This window comes from Vulpes lagopus, chromosome 9 (assembly GCF_018345385.1).
Source record: "Vulpes lagopus strain Blue_001 chromosome 9, ASM1834538v1, whole genome shotgun sequence".
Classification (NCBI taxonomy): Eukaryota; Metazoa; Chordata; class Mammalia; order Carnivora; family Canidae; genus Vulpes; species Vulpes lagopus.
The window spans coordinates 77,663,698-77,681,197 of NC_054832.1; the positions used below are offsets into that span (position 1 = coordinate 77,663,698).

Here is a 17,500-nt window from a genome sequence, read left to right on the forward strand (position 1 = left end):
CATGCTGAATCTGTTTTTTTTTCTAACTAAAATTTCCTTATTTTGGAAATTTCATGGATACCTCTTGAAGGATTTATCAAATTGGAATCTGACCTATATTTTAGAAATAAATACTGTTTTAAAGTCAACAGCAAGATTTTCATTACCTTTTTTCACATTAAAATAAATAGCATTTTCTTTTTAATCTCATAAAGAATAGCCTATAGCACATCTTTTCGCTCATCATCTAAATTCGAGCAACAAATTTAACAGTAATAGGTATTCAATGAATAATCTTAAGGGACGAGACAAAGTAGATTATAATGAGGTCATTCTCCAAAAATAGACTTCAGTTAAATAGATTGTCAAAATTTAAAGCACCAAATTGGTTTCTGGTACTCTCTCTTTGCTGAGAGAAACTAACAAATTTTGGTTCGTGGTGTGGTATTTGTCCAATCTCAGTGTAAACAATGGTTTTTTTTTTTCTAACTCAAGTCTAACTTATAACCATATGTAATTAAGACACTTGTAACCATACTTAATTAGGACAGAAGTGGAAAATAAAGTTTCTAGATGCTTTTGGGTAATATTCTTTGTCACACTTTATAATTCTCTTAAGCCATTTCTGCATTTAATTAAACATCAAAGGCATAAAAGTCCATCTGAAAACAGATCTTGCTCATTTATTGGACTGTGGTCTATTTTCCAAAAGGCTATGCAATCTTTTCTCAGACTTTCATTTGTGCCATCTTGTTCATCTTCAGATGATCAAATGATATATCATATGGAAAGCAACTAGTAAGCTGCATTCATAAAAGATAATAATAATTTATATATTTTTGCTATTGAAGACTTTAGAATCCTATCTTACAGATTCAACTCATAGAAACTTGGGATTTTATGTTGTAGCTTAGAAAAAAAGATAATTATCTCTAAACTCCAACAGCACTGAAATTGGAACAGTTGTCTTTTTTAATAAATTATACTGATGTATGTCTTGACCGAGGGGTTTTTATCTTTATATTTGAAGTAGGAAGATAGAGTACTCAAAGGCTTTACCAAAGTCAAGCCTTTTGTACCAAAGCCTTTAAGTACCAAAGTACTTAAAATAATGTCATTGTCCTAATAGAATCTATATTTGAGGAAAAAAAATGAGCTTTCAAATGACAAAGGATAAATTGAAACCATAGGGAAAGTCTCGTAATTAAAACTGACATCTTAGTGTTTTTTTAAATATTAAAATGAAGCTCTGTTTTAAAATAGATTAACTAATTTTGCATTCATTGCTCACTTTACCTGCTTATAAGTATATGAGACATAGTACAAATTTAGCTGTTTTGTTAATATGGTAAATAAACAAAACAAGTGAACACAGTACAGGGGAAGACATGATTAATGTATATATTTTTGTCAGAGGCAATCCCATGCCTATTGGCAGCACACCTTAATCACCTTAATCCTTGGGCTGAGTGTAATTAGGACCTAACAATGGAATGGGACTAGCTTCTTTATCTTACAGATGATATAACCAAGGCCCAAAGAAAGGAAGATAATTTCTCAAATTGACAAAGTAGATGGATAGTTGAGCCAGATTCTTGTATCTCAGGCCTGTGGAATATGGTTTCTGGTTTTGTTCTAGCACACACAAAACCGTTTTGTTGCAATTTTCTGCTATGCTCAGTGTGACAATCATACTTTCTGTCAGGCTCTCCATGACCTGGTCTAGACTGCTAGCTCTGGACAAATTGTGCACACTCAGCCACCTCCACAGCTTCTCTGACTTCATCAATCCAGTATCACTGGGAGGTAAAATGATGCAGCAAAATGTGGAAATACTGTGTTTTTTTTTTTTAATTTATTGTCCTGTCATAATATACTAATTTATTGAAAGGACAAACTTTAATAGTAATTGGTATCACTCATCTCACCTAAAGAATGGTTTCCCCACATAATTCTACATTTAGGATCTGGCTTTGTCAGTATCATCTGCAGCTAATTAACCAAAGACAGCGGAGTAGGTGATTTGCCAGCTACCGCAAATTGCTCTTGTGAATAAACTGAGTAATACTGGTTGATCTGGCATATTAGAACAACCTATGCCAGGAACTCACTGTTTCAAAATTAATAAAAATTTACAAAGCATTCTTTTCCCTTTGTCCTACAATGTTGATTCCAGTGAAGTAAAAATGAGAACGAAAATAATTTTTAGAACAAAACCTTGGTCTTCTTACCATCACCAAACAGCTACATATAATGCAGCTTGTTTGACATCAGAGAAATCTTGTCCCCTGAAAAAATCACAGTCTAATATGTAATATAAAAATCCCCTAATGCTTTTGACAAAAAGTCCCATAAACCTGTGAGCTTTCAAAGAAATAGCTGTTTTGTTATGTGGCAAGACAAATGAAAACAGGAAATATCAAAGTGGTAAAAAACTGAAAACAAGAGTAGTAACAGAAAAATAAGCTGCCTATCTAGAAAATACTCTAACTCAGCATGGCTTATTGGCAACGAAAAACAAGCTGTTTTTAGTGTAATTGCACCATTCCATCTCAGCCCAATTTAGTCTTATTATCTTGTCATTGCACCTTTTTCTACAGATATTCTAGCCACCTTGCTTCATCTACTGAAAGAGTGAACAGGTGGCTGCTTCATCACTTGGAGCCTGTTATATACTGCCTGGCTAATAATAGCTCTTGCCCCAAATGACCAAGAATATCACTTCGGTGATGTGTGCAGAATCTTGCCATGTTTATCAACTGGAAGCATTAAAATGGCTTACAAATCTTCTATAAGAGTGTGAAAGAAACTTCATTGAAATAATACACCTTTAAAGGCACTGGCAAATAAAGGAAATGAGTACTTGCCGTAACTACACCTTTCTCGGGTTTTCAAATGGAAAAGAACATCCATTTGATTTATGACCTGCTAGTCAGTTATAGCCAGTTCTCTATTTCTTTTCTCAAACAGAAAATTTTTAAATCAAAACTGTAGCTATGCACTTCAAACCAATTGGAAATAGTCATACCCAAGATGCTTGCGTGGCTCATTGGTCGAGCTTCTGCCTTTGGCTCAGGGCATAATCCCAGGACTCTGGGATCGAGTCCTACATCAGGCTTCCTGCATGAAGCCTGCTTCTCCCTCTGTCTCTGTCTCTGTCTCTGTCTCTGTCTCTGTCTCTCTCTGTGTCTCACGAATAAATAAAGTCTTTAAAAAAAAAGGAAATAGTCATACCCTTACTAATGTTGCTGATGTTATTGATAGCTAGCTTAAATCACTATGTCTTTAATTTTAATTGTACATCACTATTACCCTTTAATTCATTTTTTTATTTTTTTATTTTTTATTAATATATTTTTTATTGGTGTTCAATTTGCCAACATACAGAATAACACCCAGTGCTCATCCTGTCAAGTGTCCCCCTCAGTGCCCGTCACCCATTCACCCCCACCCCCTGCCCTCCTCCCCTTCGACCACCCCTAGTTCGTTTCCCAGACTTCGGAGTCTTTATGTTCTGTCTCCCTTTCTGATATTTCCTACCCATTTCTTCTCCCTTCCCTTCTATTCCCTTTCACTATTATTTATATTCCCCAAATGAATGAGAACATATGTTTGTCCTTCTCCGATTGACTCATTTCCACTCAGCATAATACCCTCCAGTTCCATCCACATGGAAGCAAATGGTGGGTATTTGTCGTTTCTAATGGCTGAGGAATATTCCATTGTATACATAGACCACATCTTCTTTATCCATCATCTTTCACTAACAATGAGACTGAAGAAAGAGAAATTAAGGAGTCAATCCCATTTACAATTGCACCCAAAAGCATAAGATACTTAGGAATAAACCTAACCAAAGAGGTAAAGGATCTATACCCTAAAAACTATAGAATACTTCTGAAAGAAATTGAGGAAGACACAAAGAGATGGAAAAATATTCCATACCCCTTAATTTAGTAGAGCAGGTAGGATGGGTTTGAGTTTGTGACATAAGAATATATGTTTTAAAGATAACTGAAAATATTACTTCATTTTATTATTTATTTATTTATTTATTTATTTATTTATTTATTTATGAGTTAATTTATTTATTCATGAGAGACACACACACACAGAGGCACAAACAGGCAGAGGGAGAAGCAGGCTCCATTCCATGCAGGGAGCCTGACATGGGACTCAATCCCGGGTCTCCAGGACAACACCCTGGGCTGAAAGTGGCACTAAACCACTGAGCCACCCGGGGTGCCCTTCATTTTATTTTTTAATTTGACACATTGAATAAAAATTAATGTAGATTGTAAATCTAAGAGCAGAAAAGATACAACATGCATCTTACTCTTCTTTGTTCTGACTGGTCTCCTCAATCTAGGAAGGTGAAGACTGTAAAACACAGTTAACACCTGAATTTTGCACTAGATGTGTCATCGTATACAACGAAACATAAAATGGTTCTAGGAAAAATCAGAATCAGGAAGCTGGCCTTCCTCTGTAAATACTTAGTTAAAATCACTAGTCTGCAAGCTCCATAAAGGCAGCGATTTATATCTCATTCATGTTTGAATACCTGGTGTTAATGGAGAACCTAGTATACCTGGTGGGTATTTAACACATACTTGAAGAATGGATGAATGAATGAAAGCTACCAAATAACTGTTATGGATAACTTAATTTTCAAATACAGAATCTGAAACACCCATAACATGATCAAATCTTTCCCTATTGTTCACAAAATAACCCCCAATCAAACATGCTCTAGAGGTAAATTAACTTAGACTAGAATTTAATGTAGATCAGAATCTAGGATGAGGATCCCAAGAATGCCAACCCTTAGATCTACTACCACTACCAACTTAAGATCATTTCTCTTTTTTATTTTTATACTTTTTTTTTGTAAAGATAATGTACTTTATGTCTAGAATATTCAATATTCATACTTACTCAAAATTGTTCCTGTTCTAAAATATGTTAAATATTTGATTCTGCTGTGTAAATGTCACAAAGTAACTAGATGCTAGAAGAATTAACACAAGCATTCTTGCGTGGTCTTATAGTGTACCTGGGTGTTGGAGGACATGAGGGCTAGTTGACCTGCCTGCAAGCTGAACTCGTGCTATTGGAAGCTCCTCACCTTCTTCTCTGTTCTTGGAATGCACTTTCCACCATTCCCACAATGGGAGTTGTTCCAAGGACATAGCTTTGAGATAGCATAAAGAAGTGGATCTGCATGCCCATGGGTCCCATCCTGGTACACTGCATTCCCTCTCCCAGCCTGTATCTATGGCCTTAGGAGTTCCTTTGACTAGTTGGCTGATAATGAAAAAGCTCAGGCTTAGTATACAGATGTAGCTTTGTGATATTACAGGCACCACCTACAGGTGGACAGATGGGGCACTATAGCCTCACTCCAGGACAGTCCTAAAGAAAATTATGAGGTAAAATACTACCTGTTGGCAGAATTTGGATCAATATAACTACCTGGCTGTTCACTCTGCCTGGAAGAAGAGAGAATTTATGATCTGACGGCTTTGTGTCCTGGGCTAATGGCTTGAGTGAATGGTTAACAATTTGAAGAAGTATGACAGGAATATTGGTGACAAGGGAGTCTAGGAAAGAGGAATGTGGGTAGTCCAACCCAGATCGGCATAGTATGTGAAGATATGCAAAAGATTTCCAACAAGTGACCTCAGCAGAAGAATATTTAAATAAGGATAGGATGACCCATTCTGTTGATATCAGTCAGCCTCTCTCCCCAGCCATGAGTCGGTGAACAAAATGGCCATGGTGACAGTGATGGAGGGTATGCATGAGCTAAGCCACATGGGGTTCCACTGCTCCAGGCTGAACTGGACACAACTACTGCTAACATGGCTCCATTTCCTGCTATGATCAGCCAGCTGCCTGGTGGCGGATTGCTTAGACTGGATTGCTGCCATTATGGAAGGGGCAGCACTGGGTTCTTTGTGGAATACATACCAATTTATCCTCCCTGAATATGGTGCTTTTGTCAATTTACCATTCGTGAACTTCTAAAACGCCTTCTCAAACATCATGGTATTATTCAGCATTCTTTTTGACCATAGAGCTCATTTCATAGCAAATGATCTAAACTTATGAATTCTGTGTAACAATTGCATTCTGAGTTTATACCAAAATGATTTATATAATTTGATGTTTCTTATTTTTTTATCAGCTATAAAATGATCCTTTTAACAAGGCTACTGCAAAAGATAAATAAAATTTTAAATACAGCACTTTAAAAATTATTTATAAACTTTAAAGTGAGATAAAGATTTCGCATTCGAAAATTCATTTACTAACATTATTTGCTTATTTGATAGATATGATATTAAGCACTTCATATGTATTATCCATTTATTCCCTCCATAACACTATTATCTATGTGGGAACTGAGATTGAGAGTTTAAGAAACTGTCAAAGGTCTCACAGCTGGTGAATGATGGCATCAACTTTTGACCTCTACAATCTAAATTTAGAGATACAACTTTTTAACACAGCATGCAAGTATCTCCTTAAGATTTTATTTACTTAAGAGAGAAAGAGAGAGAGAGAGAGCACAAACAGGGGAGGGGCAGGGAGAGAATCTCAGCGGACTATGCCCGAGGCATGGAACACTGAGTCAGGCATCCCCACCTCACAACCCTGAGATCATGACCTGAGCCAAAACCTAGAGTCAGTCACCACTGAACCACCCAGTGCACCAACCTGCAAATGGTTGCATACTCTAGAACTTCAGTACTGTATGAAAGCCATTGATCATCCTCAGAGAAATTAATGTCACAAAGTAACCACATGAATAAAAAAATTTCAAATTTTTCTTTGTTTTGCTAAAAATGAACAATCATAATCTTAAAATATTGGTAAAAGTTTGAACCTCATGAGAAAAAATAACTGCAATGAAAAAATGATTCATAAATTCCATGAAAAGGATACTTAAATCTGAGATGGGAACATTTTAATAATTTTTCAAAATAATACAGCAATCATAACCATTTGTTTTTGGCCCTTGGAGCGCCAATATGTATTATTTAAACAACTTTTAAAGGCAATATAAATAGTATTGAGTTAATGGGATATGAAGGAGGATATTTTTAAATGGAGACTAAAAGGCAAAAATATATATTAAACAATCACTGGTCACCTCAATAAGAAGGGTTTTCAGTGAAACGGTGTTTCAGGAGTGAACAAGTGAGTAACAGTTTCAGGAATTACTAAGATGTGAATATTTGGAAACATGGAATATTTACAGCTACTTTGAGGAGTCTGACATTGGAGAAAACAGAAATTTCAGACTGTGCTAGAGGAATAAGTGGAATTAAAGGAAGGATTTTATTTTTAATTTTAAGACATAACCATGTTTCTGATGGAAATAAAGAATAGAACAGAAAGAGACAAATTGATGATGATAGCAGGATAGATAAGTTACAGTTTCAGGAGGAAAGTCCTTAAGTGGGGTGAAGAAAGATGGAATCTAATAAGAAAGTGAAGAGTTTTTGGCTAAGATAGGAGTATACATACATCCCATTCTCACAGTAACAGGAGAGGTCTGTATAGGAATGCAGGTAGGTTTTTTTTTTTAAGATTTTATGTATTCATTCATGAGACAGAGAGAGAGAGAGAGAGAGAGAGAGCTGGCCCCCGCTTCGTATAAAGCTCCTGCAAATGTTCAGTTTCTCAGGGCAGTGCCCCTGAGGGAAGAGGAGAAAAGAAGCCAACCACTGACTCTGGTTTCCCAGTGAGCACAGATTGACCTTTCCATAGTGTTTCTGGGTTTCTTGATGTCTCACCTTAATCAGAAATTTCCAAGGAGGGGAAAATAACTGAGGGGTATGAGATATAGAAATAAGTTGAGGAACTGGTGATGTGGGCCTGCATAAAGTATTTCAAAACCAGGTAGAACTGACCGCTGTAGGAGTGATAAAATTGGAATAAGTGATCCAAGAGATTGGTGAAACTAGGAGAATGCAGAGTAATTCTCAAGAGATGTCTGATACACAGACACACAGACGCACGGATGCACACGCACACTCTCCTTTTTTTGTTTTCTTGAAAAATGCTTCTTGTTTTGATTGGGGCTATTATTATCACTAATACATTGGGTCATCCGTAGACATAATGGTAAAATAATTTTCATTTAGTAACATCTATCCATATTTTATATATCTTTCTCTTCATTTCATCTTCATTAATTATTAATTACTTAACTGAAGACTCATTCCTTAGATTCTTTATACTCTGAACTAATAAATTGAGTCAGGCCATGTACTGAAAAAAAAAAAAAAAAAGGATCAGTTCACTGAATTCCAAGGAGGCAATTCTTGATCTGCCATTATAACAATATACAAATTAGGAGAAATGCAATTGGCAATAATAGAACCCACCATCCATATATCAAAAGCTAGATGCTACACTGAAATTTAAAAAAAAATCACAACAAAAGATGTGAAATACTATACAAATGACAGGTTATTATTGTATATTCATATATCTCTGTCTCTTCAATACGTAAGAATTTAGACCAGGATTCTCACTTTGTAAATGCCATTCTCTTTTTAAAGTAAAGGGTTTGTTAATTTATTTTATTTTATTTTTATTTTTTTAGGGTTTTTTTTAGGGTTTGTTAATTTTGATCTAACTTTAGAAAATAATCTTATGTTCTTTTTTTTAAATATTTTATTTATTTATTCATGACAGAGAGAGAGAGAGAGAGAGAGAGAGAGAGGCAGAGACACAGGCAGAGGGAGAAGAAACAGTTTCCATGCAGGGAGCCTGATGTGGGACTTGATCCCAGGACTCCAGCATCACACCCTGGGCTGAAGGCAGGCGCCAAACCACTGAGCCACCCAGAGATTCCCCTAATCTTATGTTCTTATTCAGATTTTACCCTTTTGCTCTACAGAGTTCAGGAATTACATACAGGTGTAGAGTAATTTTGAAAATTTGGGTTGGTTTTTAAATAGCCTAATAGTTCTTGTATTGTGTCATGACATTCATATAAAAGGAACTGTGTTTCTTCATTTGGCCAAATGGCTTCTTCTCAAAATGTTTATCTTCCTGCAGTATTATTCAAAAAATAGTGTGTGGAAACATCCTAAATGGACTTCTAAAACACTAAAAGGTAATATAATTCAAAAGCACCTCATTTTTTATATATCCATCACTGAGTATTACCCATCACCAAGAAATCTTACAGATGGAATTTTTTTTTAAATTAATTTTTATTGGTGTTCAATTTACCAACATACAGAAAAACACCCAGTGCTCATCCCGTCAAGTGTCCACCTCAGTGTCCGTCAGATGGAATTTTGCATATTCTCACCTTTAAGCATTTTTATACTTACACAAGCAATCATAGTCATTTAAAAAGAAATTAAAAACCTGTTAGCCATTATCCTTTATACTAGTGTTAGTTTCTTCCTTAAATACTCAAAATGTTAACTTGTTGAATCAATGAATGTTGTAAATACCAGTTAAACTCAATTCAATTAAAAAAATAAAGAGAATGCACAATGTGCAAATGGTACCTTCTGAATTCTATGCCTCCCTCTCTTCCTATTTATGGAGCTGGAATCATGAAAATGTTGGCCAAATGTTTGTTCCTGCAGCTTTAGTTTGTGCAAAGGCAAGAATGTTGGAATTATATCAAGATAATTAAAAGAACCAGGGGTCACATTTATGTTAAAGTCCATTAGAAAAATAAAACACAAAGATCAAGTCCAAACAGCCAGATGCAGTTTCTGACAGGTGCGAGGTATGAAAAAAATGAGTTTGGAGACTGGAAGATATGTAGGGATATGGAATCTGAGCCAGATTTAGTTAATTGGAAATCATGCCCAGGGCAGTTTCCACCAACAGAGACTGGAGACTCCTGGTTCTGACGGGCGAGATGAAATGAGCAGGATTGACCAAGTATTAGCATTAGAGTAAATCCATTCTCTTCGGGAGTTCACAATTTGGTAGGGAAAACAGACAAAGATAGTCTAAAATGTCATCATATATGTATAGAAAAAGAATAATCAATTAGGATTGAAGCACCTGCAAAATTTGTAGAAGGTGGTAGGATTTGTGTTTGGTTCTTTGTGTGTGTGTGTGTGTGTGTGTGTGTGTGTGTGTGTGTGTTTGGTTCTTATATGATAAAAAGACTTTTACTAGAGGAAAGGATTTTCCTGTAAAGAATTAGTACATACAGAGTTAACAGCATTGAAGAAAGATGAGATTTAAGTATAAAACGAAAATAGATCAAGATAGGGAGAACAAAAATAATCAGCAGAAAATGGGTGAAAAGACAGGAAGAACGGATGGTTGCAGATGTTATGAATAACGGGTGTTTCAAGAGTAAGAAATGTCCAATTATATGCCTACGTTTTGCTGAGAGGTAGAGGATGTTGTTGACGAAGTACTGACTAGGTAGAGACACCATGAGCTGATGAAGAGGCTTCATATTGTATCTGTTCATTTAGGCATTAATTTGTGTTGCTTTTAACTGCATTTTCTGATTTGTTCATCCCAAAACTTTTAAATGTTAGGTAACCCCCTCAAATGCCCTTACAGTTTTCGGTTGGGGAATGAAGAGGGAGGGGGAGGAAAGGGAGGAAAACAAGGGGGAGGAGAGGCAAGAACGGAAGGGGTAGAATAAGAAATCTCATTTGTTTTCTCCCGTAGCTACTCAGCATTTCCTTCATAGAACTTCCAACTAATTATAATTACTTTTTTCTGTTTATGATACATAGATTTATTATTTTGAATTTCTTTTTTAAAGCTTTTATTTAAATTCCAGTTACTTAACATATAGATGTTATTGTTAGTTTCAGTGTATGATTTAGCAATTCAACACTTGCATACAACACCCTCTGCTCATCACAAGTGTACTCCTTAATATTATTTAACCCATCCCCCAACGCTCCTCCCCTCTGGCGGCTATCAGTTTGCTCTCTAACATTAAGAGTCTCTTTGTTGGTTTGCCTCCACTTCTTTTTTTTTCTACTCTTTGGTTATTTGTTTAAATTCCACATATGAGTGAAATTGTATAATTATTTTCTTTCTGACTGATTTCCTCTAGGCTCAATCCATGCCATTGCAAATGGCAAGATTCCATTCGTTTTCTGATGCCTGAGTTTTTCATATTTATGTATATATATACTATTTCTTCTTTATCCATCAGTTGATGGACACTTGAGGTCTTTCCATACTTTGGCAATTGCACATAATGTTGGTAGAAACATTAGAGTGCATGTATCTTTTTGAATTAGTATTTCTGTGTTCTTTAGGTAAATACCTAGTAGTGCAATTGCTAGATCATAGAGTAGTTTTATTTTTAACTTTTTGAAGAACCACCATCCTGTTTTCCAGAGTGGCCACACCAGTCTGCATTTCCACCAATAGTGCAAGAGGGTTCCCCTTTCTCCACATCCTTGCCAACACCTATTATTTTTTGTGTTGTTGATTTTAGCCACTCTAGCAGGTATGAGGTGATATCTCACTGTAGGTTTTATTTGTTTTCCCTGATGATCAGTGATGTTGAACATTTTTTCATATATCTGTTGACCATCTGTATGTCTTCTTTGGAGAAATGTCCATTCTTCTGCCTATTTTTAATTGGATTATTTGTTTTTTGCATGTTGAGTTTTGTAAGTTCTTTATATATTTTGGATACTCACCCTTTATCAGGTATGTCATTTGCAAATATCTTCTCCCATTCCACAGATTGCCTTTTATTTTGTTGACTGCTTTCCTCAATGTACAGCTTTTAAATTTAATGAAGTCCCAATGGTTTATTTTTGATTTTGTTTCCCTTGCCTCAGGAGACATATTTAGAAAGAAGTTGCTACGGCCAATATCAAAGAGGTTACTTTGTGTGTTCTCCTCTAGGATTTTTATGGTTTCAAGTCTCACCGTTAGGTCTTTAATTCATTTTGAATTTATAGCTACTTTATCTTGTTATTAATTCTTTAATGCCTATGTCCCCCACCAAATATCCTTCATGATGTACATTTGCTTGATCCTATGTTAATAAACTTTGTTGTTTTGAGGAGGAAAAGTCTCTACTTACTATAAGAGTATATTTTAAAAATGTGCTAATGTCTCAGTTCCTAATTTCTAAAAAGATACTCTAAAAGTTAATTTTTTAAAAAATTTTATTCATTTATTCATAGAGACAGAGAGAGAGAGAGAGAGAGAGAGAGGCAGAGACGCAGGCAGAGGGAGAAGCAGGCTCCATGCAGGGAGCCCGACGTGGGACTGGATCACGGGTCTCCAGGATCACACGCCAGGCCGCATGCGGCGCTAATCCACTGTGCCACCGGGGCTGCACTAAATATTTTTTAAAAAACAAAATAAAATTTCTTATTTTATTTTACTTATTTATTTTACTTATTTATTTTAGAATTTATTTTAAAATTTCTTATTTTATTTACTTATTTATTTTACTTATTTATTTTATCCTGCACTGAGGGAGAGGGAGGAGAGAAGCAGATTCCCTGCAGAGCAGGGAGCCTGATGCAGGGCTCAATCTCAGTACCCTGAGATCATGAGCTGAGCAGAAGGCAGATGCTTAACCAACTGAGCCATCTAGGTGTACCAAAAAAAAAAAAAAGACATAAAATATTAAAACTGATCATATCATTTACTGGCAAGGATGTGGAGCAACAGTAGTTCTCCTTCATTGCTAGTAGGAATGCAAAATGGTAAAAGGTTTATAGGTTTTTACAAGACTATCTATATTCTTACCATGAGATACAGCAGTCGCATTACTGGATACTCAGCCAACTGATTCAAGAACGTATTTAAACCTTCGCAGGAAGTTTTATAAAGGCTTTCTTCATAATTCCCTTCAGTAGGTAAGTTGAATAAACAAACTGGTACCTCTATAAAGTGGCATATTATTCAGATAAAAAGTACCAACAAAGCCAAAAAAAAAATCATGATGACTCTTAAATGCATATTGTCAAGTGAAAGAAGCCGGGATGAAAAGACTACGCACTGTATGATTCCTGTTACATAACATTTGGGAAAAGGCAAAACTCTACAGATGATTAAAAACAAAACAAAACAACAAAACAAAACAAAAAGTTCCCAGGAATTTAGAATGGAAGGAAGAAGGCTAAACAGGCCAAGCACAGGGAATACTTTTGGGTAGTGAAACTCCTCTGCATGATACTCTAATAATAGATACATGACACTCTGTCATTGAAAAAAAAAATATGACTTTAGCACACAGTGAAACTGAATGGAAATAAAATCAAATGTGGGGCTTCTCTGTGTGCAGGGCCCCCTCAGAGTGCATATTTCTCTCTCCCACAAAGTCATCCCTGATCCTGCTTCATTGGTACATATTTGCCTAGTGAACTTGTAATCCCTTCTACTTCTTAGCACAACCAGTATCTTTGAGCAGACTCTGGGAAATCAGAGACTCCATGGGTCCAGTTGGGTTGGATCAAGTCCTCTAGGTATTGTACTTTCTCCTCTCTGGGAAAAATAGAGGTTATGCTAAAGACAGGCACTTTGTATAGCAGTAGAAGAGACTGTCGGGGATGGCAGGAAATAAGTCACTGACTGCAACAGAGGCTTTATATCCATGGGAATGGTGTAAGTGATAACTGGGAATATTCCAGCCACAAAGCAAGGAAAGCGACTAAAGTTGAAAAACTGGGGGATCCCTGGGTGGCACAGCGGTTTGGCGCCTGCCTTTGGCCCAGGGCGCGATCCTGGAGACCTGGGATCGAATCCCACATCGGGCTCCCAGTGCATGGAGCCTGCTTCTCCCTCTGCCTGTGTCTCTGCCTCTCTATCTCTCTCTGTGTGACTATCATAAATAAATAAATTAAAAAACTAAAAAAAAAAAAAAAAACTGGGCAGGACTGAGAAGATGTGGACAGCATATGAACTAGGTCCATTCTCTCATGAGGACATTGTACACTTCCATCATCTCAGTTGCCATACTCCAGGAATTTCTCCAATTCCTCTCTGTAGCTATGGTACATTGCCCAAAATTTGAAGCAAATAATATTTATGAGATTTCTTTAGAACTATTTGTTTTTGTTTCCTTTTTACCAAAGGTATGTGATGGTAACCTAAAGATTTTCTTGTGAATCTTCTTCACAGCCAGGACACAGATACATGAATATATGTATAAAGAACATACTTTGAGCCCTGAGAGGCTGCCAATAGTTTTCATCCAGCCAGAATTATCCAGTCTTCTCTTCAGTCAATTTTCCAGAATAGAGGAAACTGGAATGGATTTATCAAGACTAAAGCGATCTACATTAATATGTCCATAAAGGAAAGCAATACAAAGAGCTGCCAAAATTTACTCTGACTGGGAAATGGAAAGGAGAACAATCAGTAAATGTGTGTGCGTGTGTGTGCGTGTGTGTATATGTATATATATATATATATATATTAGCCAGATTCTCTCAACTACGGGCAAATGTCTAAAATGCACAGAAGGCAGGAGTGCCTGGGTGGCTCAGTAAGTTAAGTGGCCAACTCTTGGTTATGGCACAGATCGATCTCAGGATCATGAGCTCAAGCCAGTGTTGGGCATCACGCTCAGTAGGGAGACTGCTTGAGATTCTCTCTCTCTCCCTCTGCCTCTATCCCTGCTCATGTATACTCTATCTCTTACTCTAAAATAAATATATAAATCTTTTTTTAAAAAATAAAATGCACAGAATGCAACTCCAAAAATATTTTCATCAATTTATTAATTTTTCTGAAATATTTATTGGAACCCTATACATCTTGGCATGATGGTAGATCCTGGGGTCACGAAGAGAAACTATAGTTTTCTCCTCAAACTCTCATGAAAACAGAAAATAAGCAAAAACCAAAACACAAGTTAGCAGGGAAAAACATTGCTCTTTGCACCCCTCTTCGTACCATGGCCAGGAGCTACACCTCCCACAGGCAACTTATTCAGTCAAATTTCAGGTTAGATGGGGAATAGGGCTCAGTCAAAAAACATTAGGTTGCCTAGAATATGAAGCAAGTTCCGTGCTCACGGCTAAGCTTCTTTGCTTTTGATAATTGTGTCGCTTTACACAGGACAGACAATAGAGCCAGCAAAACCAAAAATAGAGACGTTTTACCATTGAAGCCAATGACAAAACCCACAAATGTCCTGAAAGGACTGGGAATTTGAATAACAATCCTGGTGGAAAATGGGCCAATAGAAGTTGCATCCTAGTAGCAGATGCAGTGTGTAACACAAAGGAACAGACCACAGGAACATCAATCAAAGTACAATATCAGATGACTCAAACATCCTGAAAGTTCAGAGAAGCAGTAAGAGCATAAAATTAAGTGTTTATATTATAAACACTTTATTCAAGTATTGAGTGTTTATATTATAGTAATCGTATTCTGCCAATAAGAAGAAAGCTTAGGAAAATTCCTCTAGCCAAGTAGAGAGAGTAGCCAGCAAAGTAGGGGCAGGTGATCAAGCTGGGACAGCTGCTCACCCAGGGGACACTCAGTTTGCTCTTGCTCATGAGGCTATTTTCCATCCAAACATTCTAAGGCAGTTTAGCTTTAAATGTGGACAAAAATAGCATAAATAAAACATAGGAGGCACAAGTAAAATTCTACAGGCCAGATCAGAGCCTATAAGGAATTCAGTAACAGTATGTGCAGAGACATGTAGTTTTTGAAATATACCATATGTACAAAATATCAGAAAATAGGCAACATGGGTAGGCTATGTGTTATTTGAGCATGTTTAGTATTTCTCCTCTTTATTCAACCTGTCTCAGAACAATATCAATTCAGGGGCACCTGGATGGCTTAGTCAGTTGGGTGTCTGCCTTCATCTCAGGTCATGATCCCAGGGTCCTGGGATCAAGCCCTATGTCAGGCTCCCCGCTCAGTGAGGAGTCTGTTTCTCCTCTCCCTCTGCCCCTCTTCCTCACTTGTGCTCTCCCGCTCTCTCTCTCTTTCTCTCAAATACATAAATAAAATCTTTTAAAAAAAGCAATACCAATTCAGACATGTTGTTTGTCAATAGAGTATGTTAAACTAAAACAAACAAACAAACATGGGAGGCAAAGATATATATCTAAGAAGGTAAAGACATGTTTGAATGCATCTAGAGAGTTTTTAAAATAAAATATTAACTATTCTTTGTGAGGTGCTTTGAGGATGGGAATAGCTATCCTCAAATGAATTTCCATTATTCTTCTTATGACTGTCTTTCTCCCTGTTTTCATTTATAAATATGTACTCTTGGACTTCTTTTCTTCATTTATAAATATGTACTCTTGGACTTCTTCATTTATAAATATGTACTTCTCTTGGACTTCTTGATTTACATGTAGGATACTTTGAAATCATGTAGAATGAGCTTTGTACAATGGTGAAGTGAAAGCACACGGGCAACACCTGACACTGGGAAACCTAAGCTGGTAATAAATGATCTCTCTTGCAAAGCAATCACTTTTCCATTTCTGGCTAGCACAGTATACATAATTCTGGTAATTTCCACTTCTATGTTTCACTTTCTATCTCTTTTTAAGTTAATGATTTCACATGAGCTTCAAAATCAAGGACTGAGAAGACAAAGAATCATAGCTTCCAGGAAATATTAATGTCTGTCAGGTGTGTAGGGTTTTGGGGAATGAGGAATGGATGCACAGGTAAGAAAAGGCACAGGTAGAGAAGCCAAGTAGTCCTAGAACATGTACTCCTGTTTCAAAGACATTTTTTTACCCCTCTCTTTTATCTTTTAGACTTCTCTCTGATATTTTATTTGAAGAAAGGGTCTAACTATAAAAATGCTCCAGTGATGAAAAATCACTTGAAAACCTTGGATAATAATTTTGTGATGCATTGGAATGTGTTATTTTTGCTTCCTTGGAAAATATGCTTTAGAATTTTCTAAGTTTATTCCAATGATGAGAATTATTTGTGTTTCAGTATAAGGCCAAAAACTACCTGCATTCAGGTGGTTGGGGATCAGGATTCAATAAGGAAGGAATAATGGATCTATTAGAATCCATCTCTAGCTGAGTGCTACTATGATTAACATAGCACTATGTGGCTTCCATTCTAAATATTTATTGTTAAATAACAACATTTGTTAAATAACAAAAAGTATTTGTTAAATAACAATATTTATTGATTAAATATTTAGAATACTGAGTAACCAGAACAACTTTAGATCTAGTTGCTTATAATCCTAAGTGGTTCTGAACCTTGCCATACTCCTCAAGAAACCTGTCTGGGGAATCCATTAATAGGCCATCTGCATGGATGCGTCTAGTCCTAGAACTCTATGATTTTCATAGCACAGATATATACTCAAGAATTCCTCCCATTTTCATATTACCTTTAAGTGTAGTTTAATATAACAATATGTACACAACACACTTTTAAGCGTTAATGTTCCTTTAAACTTAACAGATGACGAGTTTCATCATTCTCCCTAAAACCGTTACGTAAGTCCTTGCATGACAGAATTAAGAACTCAAAAATACTGTGAAAATTTATTATGAAAATAGATTTCGTGACT

At 36.2% G+C, this 17,500-nt stretch overlaps 1 protein-coding gene across 4 annotated transcripts in view; it reads right to left on the reverse strand.

Moving 5' to 3' along the window:
- Nucleotides 1-17,500, reverse strand: part of SNTG1 (syntrophin gamma 1) — a 791,929-nt gene that overhangs the window by 498,856 nt on the left and 275,573 nt on the right. The window lies entirely within an intron of this gene.